At 36.7% G+C, this 8,862-nt stretch overlaps 2 long non-coding RNA genes across 2 annotated transcripts; both read left to right on the forward strand.

Moving 5' to 3' along the window:
* The first annotated feature begins 3,282 nt into the window (after positions 1–3,282).
* LOC118561081 lies at positions 3,283–4,170 on the forward strand. The gene is made up of 4 exons (XR_004929756.1): positions 3,283–3,463; positions 3,574–3,696; positions 3,772–3,837; positions 4,092–4,170. It is a non-coding gene; the product is annotated as an uncharacterized LOC118561081 (long non-coding RNA).
* Positions 4,171–4,702: 532 nt separating this feature from the next.
* LOC118561083 lies at positions 4,703–6,330 on the forward strand. Its single transcript, XR_004929757.1, has 3 exons — positions 4,703–4,794; positions 5,254–5,330; positions 6,247–6,330. It is a non-coding gene; the product is annotated as an uncharacterized LOC118561083 (long non-coding RNA).
* The last annotated feature ends 2,532 nt before the right edge of the window (positions 6,331–8,862 follow it).

The raw sequence follows: 8,862 nt of genomic DNA on the forward strand, positions 1-8,862 counted from the left end.
CTGATATGATACTGCCATAAACATGAGATAACAACTGGTAAGAACATATCTTGAACTGTCATTCAGTAAATAATGACACTTAATGAGAATTTGCTTTAAAAGTTGAATGAAAAGGGGTTGTGTTTATGATAGTGTCATGTCAGTATTATGCACATCCCTTCAAATTGAGTGTTACCGATATGGTAATATATTGAAAGCAAAATGTAATTAGTTTCACCTTTAAAGTGTTGTAAATGGACCTTTCTGCGTTATGATACCTGATATGTTCTCAGTACTGATGTTTGTGAAGCATGTAATGTAGAACGTGGCAAAGCAGAATAATCAAAGATATTAACTAACTACAAAGTGTACTTGTTTAGAGAATGTCTTGGTATTTGTAGCATACTGTAATCACACCACTAATATGTTAAATATGTATTTACAATATACTTAAAATACATTAAAATTATTTCTTAAATCTAATTCAATAACAAAAATACTAAAATGAAAATATAATAATAAATCGCGTTTTAAGTACATTTAAAACAGCACACTTAAAGTACACTCTACTTCTACTGAAGTGTGTCCGAAAAAAATAAGTTGAAGTATGCTTTAAATAGTGCTTAAATACTAATTACATCAAACTTAAACACATTAAACACAAAATAAGTATTTCTAAAATGTCACACTTTAAGTAAACTAATTCTAAGTATACTTGAAATATACTTGTCATTATGCATAATAAAAGTATGATTAAGTATGTTTAAATTTAACTTAATTTTTACACTACTTTTTCACATAGCTGAGTACATTGTCATTAATACGACACATATAGAAGTTAGAAAATGGTGTTCAACATAATGCAATAGGTTGTAGCGGAAAGTAGTTCTTTGTAGTTTTAATAACAAACAATAAGATTTTTAAAAAAGACATTTTTCAAAGAAATGTTTTAACAGCTATGTTTATTTGCATATTAATCTATGTAGTGTCTGAGATTATGTAAGTATTTTGTTAGCTTATTACAGATTTTTTATAATGTTCATTTTAATAAAACAAAGGTTTGTTCTTCAGGTCAGAGAGTGTGCAGAGTGCCAGCATGGTGCGCTGACAATAAAGCAGGAAAAACGCCAAATCCCGATTGAAGTAATTTACATAAATTAAAAAAGACAACATGAACTTTTTTTTATTATCCCTGTTCAAATGTGTAATTCTGTATTTTATTTTCCTTTTTTAGGTGAGTAAACCATTTGAACTCATTGGTATGGACCTTATTGGGAAGGTTGTGAAAACCGATGATAATAATCAATACATTGCCGTGATGGTTGATTATTTTACTAAATGGCCGGAGGCTTATCCTTTGACATCAAAGTCAGCAGCTGATGTTGCCCAGTGCATTATTAAGTTATTTTATCGCTTTGGGGCTCCAAAGCGAATCCTCACTGATCAAGGGAAGGAATTTGTTAATGAGGTGTGTTGCTAAATACTTTTTAGTGAACTGTATTGGTGTGGGATGCAATATCTTTTTAAGCAAAATTTAGTTATGTTTATTTATTGATCAAAATTATTTATTGTTAATGGAAAACTTTTAAATTGTTTCTTATTTTTTCCCATCAGCTGAACAAAGAGCTATGCAGAACTCTGGGCATTGAGCGGAGCCTTTGTGCTCCGTATCACCCACAAACAAATGGTTTAGTTGAAAAACTAAATGGGACCATTCAAAGGTAATTAAATTGTTATAATATCACTTTATTGCTCTTACTTATTTTTCTTTTTTACTTTAGTGCAGGCTTTTTTATATTCTGTATGAACATTATGTACAGACTGTGTCCTCTTTGGCAATGTGGTTATATGCAGATGTCAGCTATTACATAAAAAATAGATCAACTACCCTTACAGTCCTCTCCATAAACTGTTGATGCCATTATTTATTTTGAAGTTAAAAATTGTTCATGTTAGCATGATCTTTGTCTCTCCTTCAGTTGCCTGTAGGAGAGGAATCCCTTTTCGCGCTAGTAGCTACTGGATTGGTTCTCATTCAGTTACTTTTGCTATCAAATTATAACATTCTGCTTTTCAGATCACTGTGCAAACTTGTCAAAGAGAGGCCGAACACATGGGACAAATATTTGGATGCTGTGATGTTTGGTCTCAGAACCAAAAAACAATCAACAACAAAGTTTTCACCATTCTTTGTCCTATTTGGAACCGAGGCTCGGCTCCCATGCAAGGTTCTAGACAATATTCTGGTGAGACATGACTTCATCGCTCAGTATTATATACTACATTCAGTGTCCTAGATTTAAAGAAAATATTTTAGGTCACATTTACTTTTAACTCTTTAATCAAAATTATTTCTGAATGAAGTAAAGTAATAACTGTGGTGGCCTTTCTTTCATAATACAATGCACTGTTTATCTACCCAAAGTGTCAACGAAAAAGTAATTATAATATACAGTTTTGTAAAAAATAAAGTGAAAGTTCAGATAATTCACATTCCATGTACAAAGTTCGTCCAACATTTTCATTTTATTTGGTTTTTAAACACATGAAATGTTTTTCTGATTATTTTAGTTAGGGATTAAAACCATATCAAAGTTTTTTGTAAATATTTCTCTCCCAGGTATGTTTTCATATCTAACATATCTAATGTTACACAGTAGACACCTTGTAAATGTCTCTGAATCCTTCATATATATGCTTTTTTATTTTTTCAACTCAGATTGACAGCAAAATTGAAGAGAGTCTAGATGAGGAGTCTGTGTTGGAGTCCATCCAAAAAAGGGACGAAATCTTCAAATTAGTACACCATAACATCAAAACAGTTCAAAACAAATACAAGTCAACAGCAACAGACACATCAGGACTATTCAAGGTTGGAGACAGAGTCTTACGAAAAAATGTAAGGAGCCAACAGCGAAAGGGTGGGAAGTTGGAACAAAACTGGACCGGTCCTTATACAATAGTAAAAATAAACAACAAAAGTGCAGACCTCCAATCAAAAACAGCTTTTTTGCCAAAAATCAGCACAGACCAACTGAAAATATTCCTGGAATCAGAACCCAAAATTCTACATAACTTTAAAAAAACAGAAAAACAGGACATCACCAACATTCCACCTGTTGTGGATCCAGACGTCACCACCCAGCCTGCAGAAGATCCTGCCTCCACCATTCCACCTGTTGTGGATCCTTACTCTGCCTCTGAATTTATGGAAGCAGCTATGGATCCTGGTGTGAAAACACTATCTGGCTGTGCGAAAGTAGAACAATGTATGCTTTTGTACACATTTTTAAGAAACTAATATGTGCATGTTTATCAGAAGACTTTCAGATGTAAAAGTATAATTCTTTCATGTCTTATTTTAGATATTCGGAAAGCCTGGGATGGCACTACAGCAGGTATAATTCTGTCCAAAATAGGTCCTTATAAATTATTTTACTCGGACATATGTCGAACAGCACCAGGAAGGGAACTGGAGAGCGAGGTAAGACATAATTGTCCTAGCTACCCCCCTATGAAATCTTACTTCACTGGATGGATATTATGACAATCAAATTATTCAGCTGGTTAACAAGCAACAATCCATTCATCCAGGTGATCAATGCCTACATGAAGCTTTTGGAGAAAAAACTTAATACATCCTCTGCCGAGAAAGTCATGTGTATTGACTCTTTTGCCATGACTGATGTGTGGCATAAGAAATTTCCACGCTTCAAGGTTTGTAGTTTTAAATGTCTGACAGCAGCCTTGAAAGGTGGCAAGATTCTGATATCAATACTTCTATTCCTTCAGTGGGATCCCACAGACTTCAAAACTTTATACGGCATTGTTAATGACAACCATCACTGGTTTGCTGTTGTAAGTGTTTACATACCATTGAATATGCATTTCATCTCCAATCCCTTTGCTTTAATCTAAGTTTATAAAAATTTATCTTTTTAATCTAAGTTTAAATATACAATCTAAAGTGTATTGAAACTTTGATTAAATTTTCAATACATGTGACTCCACATCATATGTGTTGAATTTTTCAATTCAAGTACCATACATTCATGTTACTTTACAGCAGTACAAGGCTGTTAAACTAATCATATCTGCTGTTGTCTTTCAAGATTATATATCCAAAACAGAGAAAATCTCTTCTTCTGGACTCGCTTGGGGAAGGTAGTCAGAAGTTGAGGAAATGCCAAGTTATATCAAGGTATGCGTTATATTTTATTTTTATAAGAAAACTATATTCTTCTTCTGTTTTTTGTTGAGAAAGACGTAATTGTTATATTTTCTTAATTTTATATCAGTGACTCAATATCATATAAGCCAATAACAATACATTTTTCTAATTGCCAAAATCCCATTCACAAGTAAATGTCTATGATGTATGCTTATCTTTGTGGGAAGTTGGAAAGGAACGCAATATCAAATAATTTTCTTTTAAAAACTTATGTCAAAGTGAGCACACCCTTTTTCATGAACTTAACAGGAGTAAAGCATTTTTTTAAAGTAGCTAAGTGCTAATACCTTGATGTCTTTAGAGCTTTTATGAGGAATCAGGGAATGAATGTGTCAAGATGGGAATGCACCACACTTCCACATCCCCTGCAACCTGACTCAAATTCCTGTGGAGTGTTTGCCATAAAGGTATTAAAAAATTTACTCTTATATCATCCTGAGATATGTCTTGCATTATGTGTTTGTTGCTTGTATTTCACTTTGTTGAAAAAGTTCTGATGGGACAACAGCCTGTTTTTCCTGCTGGACCCAAGGATGTGGAAATACTACGTTGGCAGATTGCAGTCATTCTCTTGGAGGCCTCAGGTGATTAACAAAAGTAGCTTTTATAAGAAATATAAAAAAAAAATCTGTGCTTTACAGTTTAACCACACCCATATGCTGATGCGTTGCTATGGCGATAGCATGGAGGCCAACAGAAAGCTGTTGTCAAGCGTGGAGAGCAGCATGGAGGAGCTTGACATGGCTGCGTTTGTAAAGAATTCCAAAGAACTGATCTCTAAAGTGATTGCAGTGTCCAGCGCCAGTCCATCCGAGACTCTGAAATCAGGCTATAACAGTCTGAGTCTCTACAGGTTTAATTTTAGCAAACAGGAAGAAATGCTGAAGAGTATTGTACACATTTGTACAAAATTTTACAAATGTGTACAAAAGCACACATTTGTACCTCAGTGTATTGACTTCAGTACATACCCAACTTCAGTCTTGACTGTACCAATGTTCACAAAGTGGTCAATTATTTTCTAAACATTTTCACCCTTACAGATGACTTGACATCTATCTGCTGCATCTGTGGACATGAAGAGGTGGATGACTCCCAAGATAATAAGACCATTATTTGGGTAAACAGTTACAAATATAGTGTTTTAGAAAATGTTGACACTTTAGGATCAATATTTACAATGAAAAAATCTATTACACATACGATTAATAAACATTTAAATAAGATATCAGAGGCACAAGAAAACCGCTATGTGTAGCTCATGGTCTACAGACTGTGCTGGCTAAGGAGTTCCACAAAGCTTTACTGGCAATTTGAGCCCACATTTGGGACTGAACCACACATTAAGACATTCTTTGGGATTGTCAGTTAGTGAGACTGACCTTATGTCAGATGGCACAAAACACAAACATCAAATTCTATGTTTGTTTTAATACAACAACATATATTTAGAGTTAATGGACAGAAGGCAGATGATTCTGAAATATTTTTGGATATGTTGAGCCACAAAGCATTTTTTGACTTGGCACAGAACAATGTTTGTCTGTGTTCAAGCATTATAGATGTACAAGACCTGAAGGTGTATCATAGTAAGCACTTAAATAGACTGTGATGTTGTGCATTTATTGAATCTCTTTTGCTTGAATAAAACAGTAAACGGATGACTCAGTTCTAGTGATTCACCCGTTATTACATATCAATTCAAAAAAGTTTTAGATTTACAAATAAGAATAGCGACCCTGGTGGAAGAGCAAAACAAAGGTATCCTACAGTGTAGGGGTATAATAGCAACTTAAGAATGACACTGTCATTTTAATTGCATTTGAAATCTGTATCCATTAATACTATAATTAGAATAGAATTTGAGATTATTAAATACTCTTAATCTGCCATATATGTCCCAAGAATGATATTTATAAACTTTTACGTGTTAAAATTTGAAAATATTATGTGAAAAATTGTACTTCAAACTTGATATATGCTGTCAACATGACACATGAAATATTACTGTGAATCTAAACTTTTGTGCTCTGCAGATATCCTGTGATGTGTGCGCGAGGTGGTTTCACCATGCTTGCTTGGGATGTCCAGACACATCATCAACTTTTACTTGTGAAGCCTAGGAGCCTAAACATGAAACATTACCGTAGTAGTACACCTTTTCTTTCATAGCTTTGCATTTGTACTGTGCAGCACTTATTATTTGATTTATTTTACATTTTCAAATAAACATGTTTGTATGATTTCTTAATTTCACTTGTAAAACCTATGTTTATACCAGTTACAGAAATTTTCACACTATCTGTTCAGTTTTAAACTAATGTTAAATAAATATTGTACTTTTGTAAATAGTTAATACATTGTTAAATTTTGATATTAGCCTAACAATTATCTGTTTGTGTTCCTTTGTTTTTCTTATGTTGGAAATATAGATCATGCTTAAAAATGATACTGAACTGGTCATTCATTTCGAAAAGAATCGACTGGGATCGTGTGCCTGGGTCCTTCTTCATTGAATATCCATTTCTTTTGTCTTTCTTTGTCCTTCGGTAAACGAAAGAAACGTACATCCAACGAATTGGAATGCCTCTGTGTGCAACCGGGAGCACAACAAGTCGTAGGCACTGTTTACATTTCGAAAATAAACTAACTAAAAGCACGCTCTAATTCACCCATTTTGTAATGATAGAATGCGAGAACAGTCCTGTGTTTGCCTACAAGCGGGACCCGGAAGTAGCGCGGACGTCGTGACGTGACGTCACGCGTGAACTACCCTATTGGCTCTCACTGAAATGAATTTCCAGATTTTTTGCTTTCATGGCTCTCTGAGTCAAAAAGGTTCCCGACCCCTGATCTATAGTCAATGCAAGACCCTTGGTTCCAATCACAACGAATCCTTCCTCACCATTCCTACTAGGTCCTGAAATGATATTGACCCAGAAGCAGCACATTCTTTCTCCACCAGGAGATTTTTGTGGAAAAGACTTGTTCAAAAGCCAGTGGAAGCAAGTGCAGGCACTCGCCAATGTGTTTTAGAGTCGCTGGAGGAACGAATATCTCAACACCCTCCAATCAAGACGCAAGTGGCATAGATCGCACCGTGAGCTTCAGCCAGGCGACATTGTGTTGTTGAAGCAAAATCAAGCACACATAAACGAATGGACAATGGCCATCATCACAACCACTTTTCCAAGCAGTGATGGAAAAATCAGAAAGGTGAAAGTGAGAACATCATCTAAGGGCGTCTCCAAGACTTATTTACATCCCATCTCAGATGTTGTTATGCTCTTAGAGACGGAAGTGACTGATGAAAAGTAGTGGCATCGGTAATGCCAGGCGGGAAGTGTTCTGCCCAAGGTTAAAAGTTGGAGGTGTGTCTTAATAATTTGGTTTGAGAAGAAGAACTTTTACAGTATCGGTTTATCTGTATTTTATTTTGAAGGTGAATCTTGAGGAAGCATTGCATTGTGGGTATCAGAGGTGGCGGTAGTAAGGAAGTGATATTTGCAGAGAGAAAGCCTGTGTATTACCGTACAAACTTCGCCTCCTGTGTTGTAAATCTATTCCAACACCCCCGAAAGCAATGGCTGTAAATTCAATCTGTGTTCGGTTGGCACTATATGTTTTATTAGAATTTATTTAGAGACTGTGTTTTTCCAGGAATTAGCCATGTCCCAATAATTTTTCTTGCATGGTAGTAATTACTGGCGCAACTGTTTTCTTAGCAACAGCTGGGGTTAATTCTAATTTATGTTTTCTAATGCTGGAAGTTTGTTCTGTGCATTTAGAGCTGATGCACATTTTATTTCTGTTTCTGTTTGTAGTTTCACTCCATGCTTTTATTGAGCTTCCCGCACAATTGTACTACATTGTGTTCCACATGGCCAGAGGCGCCCACCTCCACTCCCTCAACCTGACAGCCAGTTCTCGGAGTTTCTGTACTGGCTGTCACTCCCAGAGACTGTCCAGAGAATTATTCTGAGACTTTTTGTCTCTAAAGGACTGGTACTTACAACAGCCTGCAGCCAGGCCTCATCCACAGCCTGCAGCCAGGCCCCCTTTCCAGTCGCCTGCAGCCAGGCCCCCTTTGCAGTCGCCTGTAGTCCGTCGCCTCCTGTAGCCTGTAGTCCGGCACCAGGTTCTGCTCTCTCCCTCTCCAGGCGTCGGCCTCCGAGGGTCCTGGTCCGCCGCCGGCCTCCAAGGGTCTCGCTCCGCCGGTGTCGCCCGCCGCGATACCCGCATTGGACTTTGTCCCTCCGGGGTCGTCCTCCTGGACGCTCGCCAGACTGCCTGATTTGCCGGGGCCGTCCTCCGGGACGCCCACCAGACTCTTGTTTGGTTTGTTTTTCTTAAGCCTTGTCATATTTGGACTCTGGCCCTCCATTCTGGAACCCCCTCCTCCCGCCCGGTCTGACTTTTGTTCTGTTTTGGACTCTCGTACTTGTTGAAGGACGTCTAGAATCTGTCCTTGAGGGGGAGGGGGGGCTCTGTAATGTTCTGTTTTGGTTTAGGTTTTAGTTTGGTTATTTAATCAGTTAGGCCTCTCTCTTGCCTCAGGTTTTGTTTTGGTCTATCTTGTTTAGATTCTTGTTTAGCTTGTTTACTGCTTCAATCACCTCTCACCGGTTACACCTGCTTCCACCTTCATAAAA

Source organism: Fundulus heteroclitus, unplaced genomic scaffold (assembly GCF_011125445.2).
Source record: "Fundulus heteroclitus isolate FHET01 unplaced genomic scaffold, MU-UCD_Fhet_4.1 scaffold_557, whole genome shotgun sequence".
In the NCBI taxonomy this organism is placed as follows: Eukaryota; Metazoa; Chordata; class Actinopteri; order Cyprinodontiformes; family Fundulidae; genus Fundulus; species Fundulus heteroclitus.